At 32.0% G+C, this 25,673-nt stretch overlaps 1 long non-coding RNA gene across 2 annotated transcripts; it reads right to left on the bottom strand.

Annotated features, from left to right (window-relative positions):
- Positions 1-18,786: 18,786 nt before the first annotated feature.
- On the bottom strand, positions 18,787-24,876 carry LOC148603963 (uncharacterized). Of its 2 annotated transcripts, XR_015916451.1 has the most exons (5): positions 24,744-24,876; positions 23,909-24,104; positions 20,325-22,918; positions 19,555-19,685; positions 18,787-18,863 (listed from the first exon to the last, which is right to left on the bottom strand). It is a non-coding gene; the product is annotated as an uncharacterized LOC148603963 (long non-coding RNA). The 2 variants fall into 2 exon arrangements; XR_015916450.1 differs by lacking the exon at positions 24,744-24,876 and having other exon boundaries at positions 23,909-24,194.
- Positions 24,877-25,673: the final 797 nt, after the last annotated feature.

Genomic DNA, 25,673 nt, shown 5'->3' with positions numbered 1-25,673 from the left:
GCTAAGTATTGAATAATCGGCTATACGCGTGATGTTTTTTTTAAGTCAATGAAACATAACTTTGAACTATTCAAATAGGTCACGGCCTCAATTAAGTGGACTTTCCATGATCACTGTATATATAATTTATTAAAGATATGAAATAACAGAAGCATATGGAATATTTCATTTTTTTTTTTGTTTCATGAGCGATGAACGTGTAAACGAAAGCGTCGGTTGGACGCACATTTTGTACACGAAGCACTTGCGCGCTTCATTGAAAATGTTTTACGCTTTTACAGGCTGATGAAACATGAAACATTTGATTCTTAGCACATTTCAACCAAATTAAACGCATTTTTATATAATGGATTATTCTTGTCTTATTAGGGACTTGGTAACTCATTACATTGTATGTGATAGAAACATATTCTCATCTTATTTGACTACATTTTGTGATTTAATTAGCAGTCTGTCTTAAGTCAGATACGAAGTGATTCGTGCATGTCAAAAACTCAACGAATTTAGTATTATTCCTTGTTCAGAAACAGGTACTAATCACATAACCAGTCTTAGTTCTTCATTTTGTCGTTGCACTTTTGAGATAAAAAATGAAGTTCATTTTATTTTATTATTTTTTATTTTATATATTTATATATTTATATATGTTTTTATTGATATATTTATATATTTTTTATTTATTTATTTATTTTTTCTTTGTATTTCTTTTTATTTTGAAAGGGGAAACATGTAAGACAAACACAACACACAAACTTGTACAACAAGAAAGAAGTTCAGTTCATGAAATGACAATCATCATAATTATGAATTATACACAACAGAATTTAAAGTTCGGGTAGTGATTTGAACTGGGAATTGTGTAAAAAAGGATTTTGTTGTGACTAAAAAGGCCATGGAATTCAGAATTCAAATCATGTTCCCATTTTTTGCTGGGAATTAATTGTATCGTCCTGTTTTCTATCTGAATATATCTTATAAATATATCTACATATTTTGGCATTTGTCTTGATGAAATCTATCACTTTATCTTCAATGTTAGGTACTTTATTACAATTACCAATTAATGTTATCCATCTGCCTGGTATGGCATCGATAATTCCATAATATTCTAAAAAGCTAACATTTACATTGTATTCCCTTTTAAATTCACCATCATAATAAAAAAACTATTCGGTTTAGATATAAGATCATTTATGAAAATTATGCCATGCTGTGAGAACTTAGGTTTAATGCACAGTTTTTCCCCTATTTTCATAAATGGGTTAAGTCATAAGGATTGTTTCAGAATGGAATCAACTTCCATATCATTTCGATCTGTTGTGTCTTTCAAAATAGAATAAAAAAATGATAAATACATATCTCCAAAACAAATTATTATTTTTTTATGCCACAAGATACAGACCCTCAGAGCTGACATACAATATCTTATCACCCCCCATCTGTGTATATAATCTATCAAGAGAAATTTCCAAGGGGATTGATTTTGAGGATTTAATTGTTTATAAAGCCAACTTTACTGAAGGCTGTAACAGAATGATACAATATCTGGAATTTTAAGACTTCCTTCCTCAAAATCATTAATAATGACAGATCTCTTTATCTTGTCTCGGTTTTCATTCCAAAGAAAATTAAAGAAAATATTTTGAATCTCCCTTAGGATTGTATCAGGGGGATTTGGAAGCACTGTTAACACCTGAACTAATATAGGAAGAGCTTAGATCTTGATAACAGTTATCCTTCTGATATATGTCAGTTTTCTAAAGGTCCATGTGTTAGGTAGAGACTTGATGCTCTGAATTTTATCATAAAAATGGTTTTGTCAACCTTTGAAAATTCAAACCATATACCCAGTAATTTAAACCTTCCCGCGTTATTCCATTTTAAATCTTTGTGAGGAAAAATTTCCTCCCCACACCCCTTTCTTTAACCAATCCATATTGCTTCTGTCTTGTCAATATCAGACAAGATATTGTCAAACCAGCACACTCTGAGAATTTGTCAAAGAAATATAAAGAATTTTCTAATGAAATTTCACTGTCATCCAGAATTAACGAGGAGTTGTCCGCATTTTGACTTAGTAAGATCTCAGAGTCCTCTATCGGACACATTTTGATCATTTTAATCATTGCCCTCAGCAACTCTAAAACCATAATAAACAGGTAAGGTGACAACTGGTCACCCTGGCGCACACACTTTCTAAAGTAAAGAAATCTGACATGTGTCCATTATTCAGAAATGTACTATAAATGTCTAAATAACATGTTTTGATACACTTATTGAAAGTCTGACCAAAACCATAGCATTCCAAAGTCTTTTCAATAAAAGACCGTTCAACAGTATCAAAAACCTACTCAAAATCCACCAGCAGTAATAACCCAGGAATGTCATCCTTGTACATGAAGTTGGCATTCTGCAAAAGTTATCGTTCTTGCTTTAGTTTCATATGGCTGATTATAGAGTGGAACAAATATATAATTTTCTAAAACGTGCATATCTGAATGCAGAAATGATTACCGTTGTGTAAAACTATAGGATATGTAGACTGAAAAAAAAACATCGTTTGTTTCTTTTGGTTTTTTTTTACACCATGCATCACTTTACCATTTACAGAGTCAAAGTTGTATATGGACTGGTACTTAAATCGTAAATTGAATTGAAGAGATCATATGAGGAAGGTGAAATCTTTTAACCCCCCCCCCCCCTTAAGAAACATTACTTCAAAGAACCTTTCTGGCCTTTCTAATACTAGTTTGTTTACATTTTCAGAGCTCATATTCCTGGTTGATTTCTTGTTTGGGTCAGTGATGTTATGAGAAATGTGCAAAGAGGAAGGAGGATTCTCTATATTTCAATCTTGGTGAAAAGTATAAGGAGATATTATAGGTTCTGAAGTATATTGACCATAGTCAAATTTTGACAATGTACTTTCATTTACAACCTGGGAGATTGACACTGGGGAATTCTATATCACAATGAATGTAATCATGGTCAACTAGAAATGTATTGGCAGTAATATTTAAATTTCGACCATTTTCTTTAGGATTTCTTGAAAAAATAAGTATGATCAGCCAAATTTCTTACTATATCAGCATCAGATTTTGGCTTTAACGGGATCTCCATGTTTTTAGAGGGTGAATTAAAGCTCGACGGAACTTCTGATGACACACAAAAGCTAATTTCAAACTTAACAAATTGCTCTTACCAAAATATACAGCCACATATTTCAAACAGTTTTAGCGAGGGCAGACGACTTAAACAATTGAAAATGCGCATTGGCTTTTGTAGAGCTCGTACACATTCCCCGATGTTTAAACCATAAGCAGGTGTTTTAATTTTATTTCTTTAATGATTTTATTTGTTTGTATTATTTTTGTAGGTAACCTCGCAGTTATTCCTTAAGCACAAACACCATGTCATTAAACGAACTCAAAAACGAATATACTTTATTGCGTAAGTCACGGTTATTCGTTCGAAATGTCTTAATGTCGTTTTGGCAATAGTACGAAATTATGGGTAATGGTATTTCCGTAAACGTTGGAGCGCCTTCTGTTGACTGTTTTGACAATCCATATCTTTGAAATAATATGATATGTTTTGAACTTAATCAAAAACGCTACTGAGACTGGTTCTGTTCTCAGTCACATTTTTCGAAGTGTACGAAAATGAAGCTGCTATTCATTATACAGTTTTTAAGTTCCTGAATTTACATGCACAAACCGGATATTGATGCATTTTCTGCCCATAAGTATACATGACCCAGTTGATAATACAGTCATTTACGCTCCCTTCTGGAGCGTATTAAAATCATCATGTGCAATATTTTGTTTTTATTTTGTACTGCATTCGTTTTAAACTTAGTATTTATGTGTGGATATGGATATTTTATTTGGTAACCTAATTTCAATATTTAAGGTATAACCCTCCAGGTAATATAACGCATCATTGAAAAATATTAGCATAAAAAAATATAGACAAAAAGAATGTCAACAGTGTGATGATTCAATTACGTAAAAATTCAAAAACATAGCCTGAACGTGAACACCTAAAACAGAGAAGATCTACATTCACGATGTAGCAACCGAATAAAAAGATGACATATAAAAACCGACAAACTGAAGCACTAGCAATAAGAACTCCCATAAAAGGGGGCATCCAGAATGATTTGCATGTCCTGCACCGCCAGCGGCAACCACTAATTGCTAGTGAGTATAATCCGGTACTAATCAAGCAACAATAATGCAGTTCCGCGACACATGGCAAATGCTTAAAGGAATAAACATATTAGTTTGTCGAGCATAAGTTATTATAATAAGAATCACGTCGAAATAAAGTATATGTCATAAATGCTGCTCCCATCATTTAAAAAACACATAATTTCACCTGAAACATCTTTTGATATACCAGCACATTAAGCATTATTTTACCCTTACTATGCAAAGGGACGACTTATCAGCTTTGGGGATTTGTTTTGTTTTTCATAAGGTGACAATGCTAACTGCGCGATGAGCCAAAGACGAGGGAATCGAGCGGGGGATTCTTGTAAAATGAAGAAACGCTCTATATTAATTAGCATGCACTATATATCCACTATATATCCAGTAGTTGTTTGATCATTATCCACAACTTGATTCGTACTTGTTACATCATGCACAAATAGGTGGGTTTTGTATTATTACTGACATAGCACACTAGTGTACAATTAAGTGCCTCTTCAATTGAAAGAGTAATCAAGTGAACCAAGGTCATATCGGTATAATATCCTATAATATAATGAACAGCATAATCGCATGTATAACTAAGGGTTTATACCTCAATGCTGGGTCATTGGATCTGTTATTTGTTTTCGGTGCTGCATTATTGTTTTCATCATGTAATCAGTTTCTTGGCACGTCTATAAATACATGTATACGAGAATGTTATATTGAATATTTTACCAGCGGTTGTGCGTTATATGTTTAGAAACTTTAATCTGCATGGATATATATATTCATAATTTTATTTTAGACTTAAATACTAGTATTCTAACGGAAATTAGCGTGCTAAAATTACGCGCATTTTGTTTATTTAGTTACTTGTATGCAGACCCTTAGCATCAAGAAATATAGAGGTGTGAAAACAAATATTTTATCTTGTATTATTTACGAACAAACATGTGATATAGGCAGCTGGGAATTTAGACTAATAAACGTGTGCATGTGGTATGTATATGTGGTATGTATAGGAAAGAATTTTGCGTTATCATGCAAAATCATTCATCTACAACATTAACGCAGAACATCCGCTACAGACTTTGAATACATATCTCTCAATACTTATACAAGTTACATCTTAACAACAGACACATTGTTTTCGGTGAAAAAGAGAGTGGAATTTCTTTTATTTGGCAGTACGACTAGTTTAAAGGAGGGTCTATACGACTGGTAAAGTCGTTCCCGTCCTTTCTGCAAAAAGACGAAAAACCATATAATTAAATGGTCAGGCATCTGGATATCGTTATACCTAAACTTGCAAAATGAGGATATGTAAAGGTGTAGGGTGTCCTTACTTCCGTCAGTCCACACAAACTTCCTTTCTTATGCTATATACGGGATGCATCTCGCATCTCTCATATATTCAATTATTTTTAAAATGCTAAAAACATATCTGTGTTTCTCTTCCGACTATATATAGATATACTTAAGATATAGATTGCAAATTAATCTAAAAAGATAATACTATTATTGACTGGCATGATTTAAACTCATTTTCTTCTCTATATACATAAACTCTTTTTATAAACTATAATTTTTATTTCATAAAAAAAACCGCACACACAACATACAAAAAACAAAAAAAAAAGAAAAGAAAAGAAAAGTTCTTTTATTATTTTTTTTTTCTATTTTTTTTTTTTTTTTTTTTAATTTTTTTTAATTAATCTATCACACGAATATTATATAACAACATAAGTCCGTAAAATAATGATACAAGATTATCATTTTATACGGTACCATGTTTATCGTTTATGTAATTCAAGTAGTTCATGTAGGTATTGTGATTTCGAGGATCGTAATGAATGCCACGTGCCGGCCGATTGTACGGTATATTGTATATTATCTGAATAGCGTAAATACTCGTATACAATTTTCTCTGGTATAATGATGAACGTCCCATATATGTATCTAGTGTTTTCATCTGGTCCTGTGTGTACCAAGGACTCCTGAGCGGTGTTAAGATGCACCGAATAGTGATTGAGATTCTTTTTAAAAATATCTTCGGGCTGAACAGGAGTGTTTAAAATAGGCTGGCTTCAGAGGTCACTACGAACATGTTTTCAAGCTATAATCTGCACATTTTATTCAAAATTTATGAAAGTAATATGTGTATTGTGATTTCGAGGATCGTAATAAATGCCACTCGCCAGGACCGGTTGCATGGTATATTGTATATTTGCTGAATAGCATAAATACTAGTATACAATTTTCTCTAGTATAATGATGAACGTCACATACAGGTATTTAGAATTTCTATCTGGTACTGTGTGTACCCAGGACACCTGAGCGGTGTTAATATACACCCAAAAGTGATTCATATTCTTTTTAAAAATAACTTCGGAGCTGAACAGGAGTATTTAAAAAAAGACGTGCTTCAGAGGTTACCACGAACGGGTTTTCCAATTATAATCTGCACAAATTTTGCATAAAAGAGATACAGTGATTTTATCTTTGAATTTTTATATTAGGACTGTTTTCAGTCCTAAATTGTTAAATGTATGTTATCGACACAGTTTGAGATTCATTTAAGACAGTTCAAGATTTCTTTCAGACTATTCAAGTCTTGTAAGACTGTTCAAGACTCTTCTAGACAGGTTGAGATTTGTGAAAACTTGGTCGAGACTGGCCAAGACAAGATAAGACAAGTCGAGACTGAGTCAAAACAAGTCGAGACAAAGTCAAGACTTTTTGAGATTTGATTGGATATGGTGAGATTCAGTCGAGAAAATCCAAGTATTTTTCAGACATATTTAGAAAAATTAAGATGGAGTTAGAACAATTTAGAACAAAAATGTACCCTGTTCAAACTTATATAACTTAGTAGTGTATCTGTTCAACCTAGACCAGTTCCTGACAGGAGGGTGTTAGGACCCATTAAGATTATGACAAGCTTGTCCAAAGCCCTGACAGAGAAGGTGTGTCGCGGTTCAGAACAGTTTCAGGCAGTTTAGAACTGTTTTATGGCAGCGAATCCTGACAGGATCGCAGGGAAGTTAGAACTGATCGCAACTGTGGAGGAGCGTAATATTATCCCATTGAAATTCCACCATTATGAAAACATCTTCGGTTTATACGGAAGATGATTTGATTTTTTTTCTACAAACTATGAGGAATCTCTGACAAGAACATGTACCTAGGTGTACTGCATACCGATAACAATCTTGTATTGGGGGTTCCCACATTGAATTAATACCACTACGGGAGCAACACGTGGCTGGATAGGAATGTATACCTTCTTTTACAGATGTGAATATAAAGTTAGAACTTTTGAAAGAGGTTTGGTGGTACATTTTGCAGATCCAGCCATGTAGCGTTGTTTGTGTGGATTCCTGTGGAGTTAAGGAATACGGAGAATGTGGTAGCAGCAGTATATGTCTTATAGCCGCTATTGATTTCCACGTCTATCTCTAATAATAAACATTGGATGAAATACGTTTTCCAAACAAAGACAATGTTGTATTGGACTTTGTATGCTGGTACGGTAATATGTTTGTCCTGTTTAGTGGACAAAGTTTTTTTCTACATCGAGCACATTGAAAACTGACATTGACAGTCATTGACCTACATTTCAAAACTAAAGCTCTCAAGGCCTGTATCCACTCACTTAAAAGGTTAAAATGTTTTTTTTTTTTTTTTTGTCCCCATTCTCTTGAAGACAAACACTTTGATGTACAAATTATTCATACCTTATTGACAAATAAAGAATAAGGTATACGGTAATACAATAATGTGAATCGATAACTTTGTTCCTAAAATTCATACCACTAGGCTAATATCAGTGTATAACTCAATCGGAAACGTTTCGAATACCAATTGGTGACTTACGATTATAAGAGCGATTATTAAATTAATTATTAAAATTTATTTCTTTATATTTGGGGCTAAGTTCTTATTGCAAAAAATATATCATATTTTGGCGTGGTGTAAATTTCAACGATATTAAACCGAAAAAAGTATGCAACAAATTTTGCGGATATTTAATTTTGCAGATGTAAAGTGGTGCACTCAGTGTTTAGGCTCTGAGTAAATATAGTTTAAACAGTCTGCTAAAAAGCGCCAAATTAAGAACCCATCGAAAACTACCCGTTTATGGTAACAAGGAAATACATACTTGCGGTTATATCAATATTTTCATTGACTGTAGAAAGATATATAAACACTTTTGTTGTAAATTCAGCCATTAAGAAATAAAATAACAATGGATTCATTAGTGACGTATATTGTATACAGAAAATTGGATGTAAATTTGTTCTTTTAAATATGTTTCATATAATATTTATATGTATATGCCACCAACATGACAAACGAGGTGGTACTTAAGTGCATTGGATACATTTCAATTCACCCCATCAACTTATAAAGAATACTTCAAATAAAATCCACAATTCTAAACCAGATATTTAACAGATCGTAATAAAGTTAAAGGAACATGATATAATCAGACTTTGGACAAACGAATAAAAGAAACACACGATGACAACAACAAAGAAGAACTATCATATTTTAAAGGGTGGAACATATCAGATAAAATTCAGTGTCAGTGTTCAGAACTACAGATATCTCCTGAGGTAGCGTTATAGGGGTATTTTATAATCAAACAACGGATACACTCTGTGACAGGAGCTTTTAGAGATTATATCGTTTTCCACATGATATAAACTTGGTATATCTTTTAATCAATGTTCACTTTTACGGATCAGTATTGTCTTTTTTATCTTTTGATTTCTTTAACCAAGCAATCAAATTATGTCTCTCTCCTGGAGGTTATCAAAGCAATCTGAAACTTATTACAGCTTTTTTAAGATGTTTAAGGATCTTCAATTACCTGAGTTCCAAATTATTAATACAAAGAATTAAAATACTCTTGGTGACAGAAGACATTTCCTATAGCCTCTGTAATTATCTGTGTTATTTGACTATGTAAATAGTCATCATATTATACCATCTTCAAATAATGAAAGAAAAATATTGAAATCCTATGATAATCCTACTAAAACCGTTTTGAACATTTTTTTTCAAACACCTTGATGAACTTCAATTATTATAGTTTTGATTCATTTGGTTTGAGTCTTAAGGCAGTAATTATGAAATCCTTATGCTATCAAACAATTTCACCCGTTAGTTCAATTATATTTATTTATTTTGCTTTCTTTTGTTTATTCCTGTCTGTCTGGGAAAAGTAGTATAGCATTTTAAGCACATCGATCTCGAAATACTTTGAAACAATTGATTAAATAGACCTCGAACGACAAGTATAAGGATTAGCCTTACAAATGACGTTACTTCAGCATTTTTAGGAAAATAAAGAAAATAATGCGAATACGTATCATGAAGTATGCATGTACTTAAGGTGAGCTAGAGAAAATAGTCTATTGAATATAATGAACTTTGATTTGTGTCAGACAACATACAAAAAAGTAGTACTGGCCACACACTAAATTCGTGCAAATATATCTGTTAAATTAATTTCTCAGAGTGAAGTGCATTAGAGACTTCAAAATCCTTGAAATGGTTGACATAAAGATGAATAAAATAAAACATTCTCATTTACCCAAAATAATTATTTTAGGTTCAAAACAAGTGCCAGTTTCAAGCATTATTTTGGTGTTCCGAAGGACATTTAGGCATTACCTCCACAAGTACTTTGGTTAAAGTCTTAAAAGGCCATTTCGGTCTGGGCAAAATTTGTTTTATGTTTTATATTAATTCAGTCGTTCAGTATCTACATGTAAGATACATGCTGTGCGTGACCATTTAAGCTTTGTTCAGTCTAATTTAGGCGGTTCAGTCTTTCATGTAGTACGTTGGCTTTAATAACCCACCTTGCGACCTCGACCTATCCCCAACCCTCACTCATCGACTAAAATATGATTTTTTGCTGTCCTTATGTCACCCATTTACGAAACTTTTTGTTGCCAAAAAATAAATAAAGCATTCTTTTTTTTTTCAAATCGTAAGCGTTACTGCATCTTTCTGGATACAATTGTAAAGATGAGACTTCGAGTTGCATAATGTTATTTATGTTAATTATGGTTCTTCACATATGCTGTACCAGGAAAACTTAGACCGTCGAGCAATTGAGTCAAAAACACGAAAAAAAAACATGTGATTGACATAAAAGCCTTTCATATAGGCTATCATAATATAAGAGGACGATTACTTCATCTTTTTAGACACAAATATACATATTCTACAAATGTTAGAAAGATTACACATGAATTGAAAATATGTGTATGCCTTTACACTTTATAGTTTTACGTTATGAAATCATTTCGTACGGTATAATTTTGTATAATACCGATATCTTTGTAATAAGTTTCAGTATATTGTTAGTAAACGTACATTCATTTGTGGGGGGCCTTTAATGAACTGTCTTAAATAAGCAAATGAGATCGTAACTATACTTAGGGCAATATTCTGAATAGCATGATATAGTAATAAGCATTGATAAAAGCAAAATTAATATTTTTAGTGGACTCCGAACGGTTCTCAATGTTTTCCATGTCCGGTCTTTGCCCCTATATTTTATTCTTTTGATTTCCTCTAGAATCTTGGTTCCCCTGACTACTCTTCTAGTAAACACGTGTAACTTGTGATGTACCTTTTTTTTCAGTTTGGATTAATACATGGTTTTAATAGGACTAGTGATTGAATGTTCAATAATTTATATTCTGCATAGAAAATAGGCATGAATAAAAATTTATTCAATGGAGAGGACTAAATGAAACCCTTTGCAACAACATATGGATCATCCTGTCCTACTAAAAGATAAAAAAAAACAAATTTATTAAAGTAAGCGAGTGGTTTCTTAGGCGACTGGTTAGACGTGAGCGAAGTATTGAGATTGGTTGGCATACCGACGGATAGAACATTCTTAATGAAGAAAAAATCAAAATACCTATCAAATGATTGTACAGTTATTTGATGCCAGAACTGCACAGATTTTGCCAATGCTCCAAAAAAAATCTCATAGGCGTTAGAATGGAATGGATGTAAGATCAAATTCAAGCCAAGACAAAATTAAGGTTTGAAAGTAAAGGGAAAATATTGAGCCAAAAATTGAGACAGTAAGATCAAAGAATAAACTGAAACGTGACGCAAGCACACTACAAGTAAAGGATCGACCCGGCTCAAATTCAAAACATATAAGTATGGACCAGGAGCAAAGGAAGTGCATCTTCCCTATTTCAGGTTTTCTTTACAATCACAAAAATGTTTCTATGACAAAAAAAAAAATACGAATTAGAATGATGTCTGACAAAACATTTTGTCAGCAGAAAATATTTGGAGTGATTAACTGGCTGTCTATCCATATATAAAGAAACATTTAATTAAGTGAGTTTTTCTGTTAGATTATTTTTTTGAATAATGATGAGTGACGGGAGTAACCGTTTACCTTATTCCTGTTGACTCCTTTTACGACATCCCATAGATAAATAAAGATAGAATAATGATACAGAATCTTTATACACTTTTTAAAGTTGAACCAGGAACGAATTTTCCCATATCCAGGTGTCAACAGGCTAAGATGTTGGTTTTACGAATCTTAACAAATCTCATCTGAATTTGTGGTGATCACAAAAACTGTGTTCTGTACACAACCTATTACCGATCGATTTCATAGCATTTTTTTTTTTTTTTTTTTTTTTTTTTTTGATTGATCATGTTTCTGTAATATACTTGTGTGTACAATGAATTAAAAAAAGTTCTTACTTTGAAAGAATACTCAAGGAAACCAATGTTATAGCGGTAATCAAAAGAATGTAATCCAGAGACATGGAAAACAGACATACACAACAAAGAACATGAAGTGACTAAAATTATACATACAAAGTAACAAAAGCAAATGAGCAACTCAGACGCCAATAAAAATTAGCAGCATGGACCAGGTCCACCAAAAGGGTAAGCGTCCTCTACTTTTCTAGAAACACCCGCGGAGTTGCTCGAAAGAGGAGAGGAAAACTATGACACGTTGAGTAAATCAGTTTCATGGCGCAGATGGATACGAAAAAAAACAAATGATGAAGCAAAATGCCAGTAGGACTTGAGAAATTTTTGAAACCTAGTTCTTTTATTTCTTTTTCTTTGATTTTTCTATCTGGGCAAAAGAATGGTAACCACACTTAACCACTAAAATCTGCCCCATTATGAAAGAAAATATTTGTTTATTACATATACTAACATCACACAATGTCTATCTGGAATGTCCTATTCAGAAACTTTAAATCGGTTATCAAAATTTCATGGCGACTGTAAAACTTCGGCCATAATGATATTTACTAATTACTAATTAGGAGTTATGTCAGTAGGTTTGTAATGAAGTGATTTCTCGTTTGCCACTCAGAGTTTTTGTTGTTGTTGTTGTTGTTCGTCCGTCTGTTTGAAATCATACGCAATATGGACAATTTATATATATTTAAATGATTGTATTTGTATTATTGTATAAGGGATGTTTTTTGGAATGTCTTTATAACGGTTAAGACACATTTTGTTTTCATTGTTTTTAACTTGTAATGATTAGTCCAAAGCATTTCTCAAATTTACAGATTTATTTACTCGTACTCAACATTTTTCTTTATTGTCGGAAGTAATTATTAAGGAAAATATAGACTTCCGTGCAAATGCAAAGATTTCTTAAGCAATCACCGTTAGGAGGCCCTCAACTTCGATACAGTAATGTTTACAGATTACAGGACATACCTAAAAAGGGATATAAAATTCTAACAAGTTGGGCAGTTACATGTTAACCGAAAGCTTCTGTCTTCAAATTGATCTTTTTTTGTTTTAATTGTTCCAGTTGTTGTCATTAGACCACTGTGCGCCACCAGCTCCAAGGTAGACAGAAACACCTGTGGCCCTCACTTGTATTTTCAGAGGTAAAAATTCTACTACTGTCTAGCGTGGCGTAACCAATATGAAGTAAGACCCCAATTTTATGTTGAAAGACCTTCTTTATACTTTTGCACGTAGTGGTATTTTTTGTTTACATTATCAACATTTAATGTTGTATATTATATAGTGGCTGCTTGAAACCTTCCGGTTAACGGGGGAAAAAGTCGCTAAATATACAGGTCTGATGTGAAAACCGATAATTTTGGAGCTCTGTGGATCGATATCCGAGTATTGATCTGTAATCTTTTAGATTTTTTTTTTATTTTGAATATAAAAATACAAATTATATCTAAATTGGAAATTGATGAAAATGAAATTAATGTCAATCGAATGTGAAATAAAAATCAAATGAATATCAAACGAATGCAAATTGAATATCAAACGAATGTCGAATAAGTAACCAACTTCACACTGCTGAAAATAAGCACTTTGATATACAAATCAATCGTCTCTATCTATGTGATAACACTGTTATCTATGGGTCCACGGGCCGTTTTCTATGTGTTAACTGTGATGGATAATTATATTCTGCTATCTATGGGTTAGCAATGTTTGGCCGACTTGTCTCATAGCCGATTCATCTTTTTCCTATATGGATGCTGTAGCCGATCTAATAATTGGTCTACTTCTCCAGATTGGGGATAATTCTGCCTTGTGTTCAGCTCCATACATTCATATAATGAAAAAATGATGTATAAATGGAAAAAAAAAATGAGAAAACACATTCAGAGACAGTTTTTCTCACACTCTGGGGACTTAAAACAGTATTTATTGGATTTTTTACGGTAGGACGCTTACCCTACTGGTGCACCTGGTCCATGCTTCCAGTTTTAGTGGAATCCGAGTTGCTTATTTACTTTTGTTACATTGTATGTATGATTTTAATTACTTACTTTATGTTCTTTGTTGTGTATGTCTGTTTTCCATGTCGGGTCTTTGTCCCTGTATTACATTCTTTTGATTACCGCTATAACCTTGGTTCCCTTGATTACTCTTTCCTAAACCGGCTGATCAATGGAAGTGTTTTGACACACGCTTATAAGTTCTAGATTGGCATAGATCATGTATGTTTGAGATGACGAGTTCAGAATCGAAAAATATAGGTTTAACATTCTTTTCTTTATATTTTATCTTTAAATGAAATTTTCTGATATAGACAAATTTAACATACATTCGATTCTATGAATAAACCCGATATGCATTCTTTAAAGGGCAACTAGTTATTTTTATAGTTGTAACGAATGGTATCGATAGTTTTGGTGATTGGACGAAACCTAACTATTGTGAAAAAGGTCAATATGCACTGGAGTATAATATTTTGGTAAGATTTAACTAATAGTTGAAAAACAGCAGGACGTTTTCGGTTTAATAATATTAAATTTATAGCAAATATGTTCATACTAATATATCGTTATCTGGTTATTTATTGTGATTGTATAACAATTTAAAAAAAAGTACATCATTGAAGAGCATCATTCAAGTACTAATCACATTGATACTACCGGGTGTTCAGCAATATGACTTTTTAATCATAAAACAGTACATTACATGTACGAAAACTTATATTTTATGCATAATTGATATTCAATAGTCAATTATTTAACAATTACGTTTTTTTCTTTTTTTTTTTTTTTTTTTTTTTTGGTAAATAGACCTCTTCGTTCATTGAAGACCCATAAGTGGCCTTGAACTGACATTTTTCATCTCAGTTGGGTAGTTTTGATATATTTTTTCTACGTATTCAGTGCACGGGTGGGTTTTGCTGACACACTATGATCTTATCAACTGTAGATATGATATATACTGATTTGTTTTTAACATTGATGTAGATATTTTTAAGAGTTTTTTTTTTTGAAAAGTTTGAAACATTTTTACCCCAAATATCATTTAGAAAACTCCCGTAATTAATTAATTACACTAAGTATTGAAGAATTAACCACACATGTAGCAATATAGGTTGTTAATTAAGTAATATCAATAATACAGTCCCGTTAAACTATCTTCTTGTAGTACATTTTTTTGTTTTCGGATTAGCTCTAATTAAAGAAGAAATATCAACATTGAACAACAGCAAAACAGTAAGACCTGCAATTTTCTTTAATTTGTTCACTTATTCATAAAAAAGTAATAAATTCATATATTATTTAGTAAGATTCGTTGTGTATTCGCTATGAAATCGTTCAATTTGTTTCCTATCAGTTGTCAATACGGCTAGATCGTTAGCGGTTCGTATACATAACGTTTTGGTTCGGCCTGCAAACACCTTTGTACTTGTTCTTCGTGCGTTAAAATATTTTTCTGAATGCGATTTACTCTTAGCACATTCTTTTTAATTCGTTCAAACCATCAACTTTATATCTGACAGGTGATTGACATATATCTTGTCTGTTTTTTGTTTATTCATTTGCAGACCGTTATAGAGTAAGGGACACTTTATCAAAATCGATACGAAAAATACACGTAACTTCTATGATGATTTGACCTATTCCTTCAGTCTAATGGAGCTGACTTTATAGCTGATCTGATTTGAAGAAACAATATAGTTTAACTAGATCCTTGAACATGAGTTTGCGTTATATAGGTGAAGTATTATCGTTAAACAATCCTAAATTCGGGGATTTAATATATTGCATCTACCCCAAAGAGCTTGATATATAAGATACTACAGCCTTATATCTTGACGTACACTTTACGACAATCGTGACTTTCAATTCAGAATTGTCAACTTTCCTTTCATATGTGGCAACATCCCGTCAGCACCTGCGTATGGAGCATATCAAAACTTTTAGGTTATCTCAGAGCTTGCCGTAACCATGCAGATTTTTTTAATCGCGTTAAAATTCTAATACATAGGCTTCATGACAGGGCTTTATTGCTACAAGATTGAACTCATTACAACGGACGTTTTATGGTCGTCATCGTGAACTCGTTGACCGTTAGGTGTATTTATCTGCGCCTTGAAAACTGATTTGTTCAACGTGTCATGGTTTCCCTTTTCTCTTTCGACTACCCAGGACTTGACTTTTTATGAGCAACTGGGTAGGTGTTTCTAGAAAATCAGAAGACGCTTACCCACACCGTTGCACCTGATCCATGCTCTCAGGTTTGAGTCCGAGTTGCTCATTTGCTTTTGTTACTTTGTATATATGATTTTAGTTACTTTGTGTATGTCTGTTTCCCATGTCTGGTCTTTGTCCCTGGGTTGCATTCTTTTGATTACCGGATTACCGCTATAACCTTGGTTCCCTATATTATTCTTTGATACCGAGTTTGACCAATATGTCTAGTAGACAACTACAAATAAAAACATTGGTTGTGGTTTTCCGTGAAAGAAAATGCAATCAAAAGCATTGATTCCCCATTCACCGATAGTTATTTTCAATCTGATCCCGAGCATGGAGATTCCATTTTGTTAATATCACACTAATGTTTGTGCTGCATTTAACTTAATTGGGAGAATATCAATACTTTACAAATTCTTTACAAACAATGACATTTGAACAAATGCATGTGATTTGTCATGGCCTTCTTTGACATTAATAACTCCTAAAGATAAATAAGGTTTATATCCTACAAAGCTTTAGGCCCAAATGCATATTCATTAATGGAATAGAGGTTACTCATTCATTTTACTTTCCAGTTTGTTGTTAGTTATGTATTTCGCCATGTTTTTTATTTCATTTTAGTATCTTGACTTTCAAATTGATCCCGTTTTGATTAAAGTTACATTTGATCCTTTATCCGTAGCATTTCATTGCTTACATTTCGGATATTCTTCATTGTATTTCAACTGAAGATTTGGAAATACGTGAGTCTCTAACCAAGCGTGTTTAAGGAGACAGTGTTTTTTTTTTTATCTTAATATAATAACAATTCAGAAGGAATAATTTTTCATCAATGCAAATATTTAAATTTATTGAAAAGATAATATTTCGTTGGTCAAAGTGCAAATAACACTTTATAGATTATCCACGTCTTTTCAATTCAATTCAATTGTTTCAGTTCAACTTATATATGAAAACGTTCGGTCTGCACATTGTATTTGTTAATGGTTCATAATGCCCTTAACATTGATTGAATGTTCATTTATTCATCTTTTTTTTTATGTGTAATGTAAGTCATTTAAGTACTAATCACATTGATACACCCGGACGTTCATCTATATGACATTTTAACCAACACAAAAACGGTACATTACATGTACAATAACTCTCGCACTAAACGCTTTAGATCAGAGCCTCAAAGATTTTTAAATCGTCAGTTTATCGCCATAAATGTAGGTAAACGATTGGTAAGCATAAAAGGTCTATCTTAACAGTCCAAAGCAGAACAAATGATTTAAAAGTCAAGAGACAAATAATGAAAAATAAATATAGGAAGTAATATACTGCAACGTGCAGACATCACTCTAAATTGAATGAGGATTTTCTGTCCCGTTTACAATAATATTGGAACACAATGGGAGCGTTTTTAAAGAGTAGTTCATGTTCAGGGCGACCTTGACACATTACTTTAATTTGTTCCTGTAGTGGAAAAAGCCACACTTCAAATGTCGTAAAATTATTGGGTCGGCTATAAATGTTGTAAAGAAGTGATATTCACGAGATTCGGTAAGCCTGATTTTTAGATGTTTAGTGTAGCCCATCACATTCGTGTACCATCAGACAGATGAAAATTCCTGGCAAAAGGAAAAACTGGATGTAATCATTAGAGAATGGCAAATCGATTGTATCAACCGTCTTTCTACATATACACAATAACCTATGGCGATACTCCTTCAATTTCAGTATTTGTTTGTGAAACTTGATACAATAAATACATTGAAGGACACACAAAACTTCATTGTGATCAAACTCTTTATATAAAATTATTATGGAACTATTGTGTCGGTTTTAAAGACTGTTCCATACCTCCGTATAACTGACCAAATCTGAGGATTGCCCCCACTTTTTTATACGGTCTAGGTTGTTTTATGTTGTTTGGTTTTGCCGGTTTTATTTTTTGTTATTGATAATTTGTTTGTTATTTCTGTGTTTTTTTATTTGTTAGTTTAAGGTTTATTTTTTGTTCTGTAATGGTTTTGTTGAGTTTGTTTAACTTAAGATATTCTGTGTATATTATTTTCAGTTTTTAGTCTGAAAACGCAGGATGCAGTGAATGCATAACAGAGAGAACAACTCTAAGGGGAGGGATACATATCAGTTCAAAGCCACCTATTCGTCTTTAGTGAATGAGGAGCAAACTTTCAAACCATGGGTTATATTGCAGCTAGCCCAAAACAACAATATACATGGGTAGAGCAAACGGTTGCCCCTATCGACTCCAGCAACATAAAAGTAAACTGACAGTGAAAACGAAGCAATATGTACAGTGGCCCTGAAATTCCTGACTTGGGGCAGGGTCAATAAATGCGGCGGGGTTAAAGTACTTTAGCATGATCACAATCCTCCCTATTTCACGCATTAATGACTTTAACGTGATATTCTACAATTACATTTAGCTCTTTGCAACTGGAAAAATAAATATCCAGAAAAAAATAAGTATTAACTAAAATAAGCCTAACTGAGAGGAAGAACCAATAGTAAAACCATGGGAACAATGAAGTTAGTAATCGTGGTTTCCCCGATTTCTGCTTAGAAAAAAAAACATTGTTTGACTTTATTCATAAAAAGATGCATTATTCCGATGACTGCTAAACATCTAGAAATGTCGTCTTTATATCTGCAAATAAAAAAAAAACACTTAAGATATGAAATCCATTTAATAATTGGTTCAAACATATACAGGTAATTGCAATTAGTAAAAATATGCATGCATTTAAAAATTGCTTGTATTATCAGTACTTTTATTTAAACAAATAAGGTGGAAAATAATCAAAGTTACAATACCAACTTCTTAACACTTGTATCTTCTACGCAATGTACTCATATCGTAATATATTTGAGACAACTTTCAAGACGGTTGTGGGAATATTTAGATTTTTTTTTTGGTATGATACATATAAACTCGATAAAAAATATACAACAAAATTTCGTTTCAACGTTTATTATATCTTAAAGAAATATTTAGACGATTTACTGGAAAGAATAACGCAAAGTTTACAAATAACGAACAACGACAATGAACAAACAAAAAAATTCAAAGGAAATATGGCGATGTAATGTATGTATACCATCTAAACAGACATCAAACATGATGTTCGTGTTGTCTTGGTCTTAAAATACTACGAATGATAAAATATAATTATCTTATTATTTAAAAAGAATTAAGTCTCTTCTTAAATGTAAAAATGTCCATGAGATATTAATCAAGAGTCTGGCGTAAATAAAATGAATGTAATCTAGGGACAAAGACCAGACATGGAAAACAGAGAGACACAACGAAAACATTATATAACGAAAATAATACATACAAAGTAACAAAAATAAATGGGCAACTCGGACTTCATACATTAAAACTGGAAGCATGCACCAGGTCCACCGGTATTGTAAGCGTCCTCTGCTTTTTAGTAACACCCACCGAATTGCTCATAAAAAGTCAAGTCTACAGTAGACAAAAGAAGAAGGAAAACTGTAACAAGTTGAATAATTCATTGTTCGTGGTGTAGATGGATACACTTATTAAATGTCAACATATTTACAAAATGATGATCATGGTGTCATCCAGATCTAAAATTATATTTTAAGATATGAAATTCATAAAAAAAAGTGCAAATTAGACAAAGCCCATGTGGTTGATATATCCGCAAAAAGTTGAAAAGGTAAAAGGTCAAACTTAAACCGAGTTGTTATACAGAAAGTTACCATGTAATTACATCCAGGTCCTAAATTTTACGCCATACAAAGTTTTAAACGTAAATTAGATAGTGATAGGGTTTTCTGTGCTTTTTTTACAATCTTACAATCCAATATAAAGCAAATTGCTTAATATTACATCAAATCAAATAAATATCTCCCGAAACAAAACAAGTTGATATCGACAAAGGATAAGTTAAAGAAAAGGCTTATGAAATTGCGAACTTTTAACTGTAAGCTCTTAGTTTAAATAGAAATTTGTCTCCAACCTTGTCTTAAATTGTTGCCAAGAATTAAATAAATATTCAGAAATATATGTTGCAATAATAGCCGCATGATGTTAGTACAAAAATAAAGAACAAATATGATTATTTTTTGTAAGGCTTACCTTAGCATTGTTAAGATGGTAAACATTTATATTTCTCTATCATCTTCATTGTGATATTGATCGAGTAACAACACTTGACACATGCAAAACAAAAATGCAATATACGATAGTTTCTGCTGGACAGCTTCGAGGCACGCACATTAAATCTTTCCCAATTGATGAATTACTAAATTAAATTTCTTGTCCAGACATTCATTATTGCGATTTCTGCCTTCACCTCCGTAAGGAATTTCATGAATGCGTATTCATTTAGGCCGATCACGATGTAGAAGGAATTACTAAACCCGATTTGAACACAATAACATTTTTTTTTTCATTTTTGTGGATTTTGTTTTAATCTACACTTTTACTATTAACAGCGCTGTCGTTATTTTTGGTCGCGTGTCTTCTTGTCATCTTTTTTTCCCTAATAAATGACAAATCTGCAATAAAGATAAATTTATGACATATTCGAAATCGAATAAGAGCAAAGAACTCCATAACATAGACTAATTTCGTACATACTATATACAGTTGGCACATTTCTCACCACTCTTCGATTCTGTGAGAGTTTGCTCTCATTGAAGAGTTCTAAACAGTCAGAAACTGTTCTAAATCGCGACACACCTTGCCAGAATCTGTCGGGGGTTTAAATAAACTATGTCGTAATCTATCATGGGTCTTGAAACTCTCTTATTAGAAACTGTTATGTTTGACATCAATCTGTCAATCTGTATAACATCACCTAGCCAGAAATATTCAACTTCTAAATTGTGTTGATTAGAATAGTTTCTGACAAATTTTCAAAGGGTATGGTGAGAAGGAAGCTTTGTTATATTTTAACTTATTCTATCAAGCTGATACCCTATTTTTCAATTAATGTACAACATCCAGTACCAACAGACAATATTGGTACGACCCTTGCCATATCTACCGTACCAGGCGCTACGTCACTTGAAAGTGTTCGCACTCATATATTTGCAAAAACATGTCAAATTAAAATAATTCTGACTGAAATATATTTGTCACAGTCATCCAAATGATAGTAAGATTTAAAACAAATACATTGTATACAACAATTTAAGATCCTTATCGAAATCATAAGTGCTCGCACTCAAAGATTCTGCAAACACATATCCAATGAGCTTCGACTTATCGAAATTACAAATGCTTTGCATGAAAATGTCGAATGTATAGCAATTTGGACTGAAGTAAATGTGTCACACGCAACCTAATGAAAATTAGATTGACATTTCATACAATAATTGTATACTCTTATTAAAATTTAAAGTGGTTAGCCTCATATATTTTATATATGTAAGAGCTTTATCGGGAATAAAAGTGTTCATACTCGTACAATTTGCAAGAAACAAACTGTAATTTGTAAAGAATTATGACTGAAATGTATGTGTCGCAGTCATGAGCACCCACATGATAGTGAAATAAAAAAAAATAAACCATTATATTCAATTCTTTTAGACGTAATGGAAATTATAAGTGCTTGCATTCATGCATTTTACAAGAAATATCATTCTTATAGAGTTGTGACTGAAATATGTGTGTTGTAGTCACCCACATATTAGTTAAACTTAAAACAAAGTAACACTTTATTAAATAATTGTAGACCCTTATGAAAATTAAAAGTGCTCATACACATACATTTTGCAAACATATGTATTTTTAGAATTTTGACTGTCACAAATATGTCCCAATTACCAGCATGATACTTACATTGAACACTTTTACAATGAGATAATAACCTTTTGGAAATTGAAAAGTGCTCACACCCATACATTTTGCAAGAAAATGTCATATCTAAAGTATTTTGACTAGAATATATATGTCATAGTCACCCACATGATAGCTATATCAAACCATCAGACAACAGGTCGAATTAATTCAATATCAATTTTAATGATTTATTGCTTTTAAGTATTAAAATAGTCCAAATTACATCAGACAGAAAAATTCAACCATTTAGTACTGTGTCCACTATTTTTTAACCAGACTTCCTGTTCTAACATAGACTGAACTAGTATCAATACCTGTCCAGTGGTATGACAGTTTAGAACAGCTTTTTGTTTTTCTTTGTCGTGAGCCAGGACAGTTTCTGTCAGGATAAGTCAGACTCTGTAAGGAATTTTGTTCTATTTTCTGTCATGGACCTCTTTTTTTGTCTGACAGATTCTGACGGATTTCAAGAGTAGGTAGAAGGGATCGCTACTGTATATTTGTCAATCACGGTTTACCTTTAACAGCCGAATAAGCTTATAATTATTAATAATATGTTTATATATGACTCTGAACTTATCAGCGAAACAATTTCTCTTGTTAATGGATGATATTGACTGATCTGTGATAGATCAAAAACTAGTGCCAGATTTCGTTTGCAGAATGCCGCCGCTATTTATTTACAGAAACTGTTTGACAGTTGAACAAATGATCTGAAACTATTAACTTATTAATAAATGATCGTAAACTTAGTTGCATAGATCGGTCTTGGTACTATATATGACGATTGGGTATGAGTGCATTAACAACTGTAATAAAACTGTTTAATAAGCAATAACTTAGCTTTAATAAGTTCCAAATTTCCTGTTCCTCAACCAACCAATCTAAAAATAAAAGTTATTCATAGTGTAAATACGTTTTTTATTTCTTGTTATTAAATTTACATTGCAAACAATCCAAAAATATTTCACTCCACATCGGTATTGATTAAGTACATTAACTACTTCGATAGATAACCGATCATTTATATATTTTTCCTTTAAAAGGCACCTAATTGAACAGTGTTCACACGATTTGCTTCATATGTTTTCAATATGAAACATGTAAAACAAAATATTTGGAAGTCTATACTTCAGCATTCACATTTACATTTCTAAATTAACTATCAAATATACTGCATTCTCTTAATAATAATTATAAAAAAAAACAAAACAAAAAAAAACACAGGACGAAAAAGATTAATAGTTATTTTAAATACTTCTATTTTCTTAACAATATGCAATATCTTCATTTTCTTTTGAAACATACTGTTTACAATCGATACCGTTTACAGTTTACAGTATTGGTACATTAAATATACTTCAAATGACTAATTCTTTAATGTTTTTGATAGGATTATCTTTGATCTCCTTGCAAGAATTTAATTATTAACAGCTCTACACTTTTCAAAAAGTATTGCAACAGTTTTGTTTAAAATATTTTTGATTCTTTAATAACCACAATATGATCAGGAATGCCGAAGAACGCCTAGATGTAACGGATGTGTGGAAATTTTTCTGTGCACTAGTTAAATCTTAATTCGTTGTTGGCACGAATGATCATATTCTGGTCATTAACGATAACCAATTATTATCATATTAATCGTTGCTATTTTCAACAGGAATTTAAAATTGTGTGAGCGGCGGATTGATATTTGTGACATGTTGACGTGAGAAAGTGCGAGTGTAAAATTAACGAATTAATTACACAGTGTGAATTTTAGATTTTGTTTTTCACTGGGAACATTCTGCAAATCACTGCAACCTATATAATAAAACAGATAATTTCAACATCCAGTCGTGTAATAAAATATGTTAATCAAATAGTATACTTACTACATCAGTGTGGAAGTTATGATGGTAAGTGTAGGTCTAGTAATATTTTCTAGTTATCCGCATAATTGAATATGGTCCTTTTAAGATTGAACCTCTGTTAGTTAGGTGTATTGGATTTTTCCTTGACCAATCATACTGTTGCCACGCCTACATAACCTCTACCAAGTAACGACCGATTAAAGTTCATTTCTTTGATCTAAAAGTAAAAAAAAATGAAATGAGCATTTTGTCGTTAAATGGTCCTGTATTTTGTTTCAAACACAGGACCTAACTATACTACACATTTAAATATGTTTGTAATGTGTATTATCAGCCATGCATGTAATACAAATCACACTGATATTATAAAGTTTCCCGTAAAAAGTTAATAATTGTTTCCTCAGACAAAGCTTACAAAGTGCTACTTTACGTCTGCGTTTTATTTTCTGTTTGCATGGAATTCCATTGTTCATCTATTGATTATTCAACAGTTAATCTAAATAACGTGTTGTTTGAAATGTTAATAATACAGACTAAATTGCAATACTGTGAACATGATTTTGTTTATACATGTTTTTTTGTCGATTTATAGCTAGACTTTATATCACAATAGTTGTGTAAAACGTTCATGATGATAAATATACTTATAGATTATATTTGATAAATAAATTACTATTCTTTTCAATAAAAAGTGTTTTTCATTGGAAATAACCACTAATCATCTCTTGATAACTAATTATTACATACAAGGTAAGAAATTTAAACATATCGCAAGATATTGGTTGTTTTTAAACCATGACTCAAAGCCAAGGTGCAGTGCAGTCTAAAACCTTTCAAAAACAATGTAAAAACTTACCATATTGAAGGCAGTATTCTTAAAGTTGAACTTTGTTGTGTCACGTAATTCGTTTTAAGAAGAATTACATTACATACTGTAGTTGTTAATTACATTATTGATAGTTAATATATATGTAAACAAGTTATAGTTTGTGACACTCATTTGAAATAATATAACCAGAACATTACTAATAACATATTTTATACCAAATAGACATAAATATGTTGAGTACGTTTTAAATGAAATGATGAAATTTGTGCCACCCACGTTACAATTCGGTATATGTTGTGTGCATTAGATATATTTCAGACTGTTAGATTAAATAATACAGAAACAAGCTTAAGACACGCTAGAGAGATAATGTATAAGCAGACGCTAAACGACAGTTTAGAACACATCCACCATCAGATAGACTCAAAAGTAATGATAAAGAGATACGTTATAAAAAACGTTTTATAGCCAATGTTTATTATCAGAGGTAGACGTAGAAAATAATAGCAGTGATAAGACCTATACTGCTACCACTCTCTCCAAAGAAGAGATTGTGGAAAACCATAAATATGTGCTATCCTCTTTTGGTGTCTCTACCAAGGACGATGATTGTGATTTACCGTCTATGTACTGGATTCCTAAACTTCACAAGAATCCATACACACAACGTTTCATAGCTGGATCTGCAAAATGTACCACCAAAGCTCTTTCAAAACTTTTAACTTCTATACTCACAACTGTCTAAGAGGGTCTACAGTCCTACCACAACACTTGTTACTCCCGTAGTGGTATTAATTCAATGTGGATCCTGAAAAATTCAAAAGATCTTTTGGAGACAATCAGTTTAAGACTATTATCTGAATAAAATAGCATTAAAACCTATGATTTTTCAAAACTGTATACTTCTATTTCCAATACTCAGTTAAAATCTCGACTTAAAACATTATACACTGTTGA

The sequence above is a fragment of the Perna viridis genome, chromosome 11 (genome assembly GCF_037379345.1).
Source record: "Perna viridis isolate PV_CMFRI_1.1 ecotype Kerala chromosome 11, ASM3737934v1, whole genome shotgun sequence".
Taxonomy (NCBI): domain Eukaryota; kingdom Metazoa; phylum Mollusca; class Bivalvia; order Mytilida; family Mytilidae; genus Perna; species Perna viridis.
Note: the sequence above shows the minus strand (reverse complement) of the source record. Positions and strands in the feature narration are given on the sequence as shown.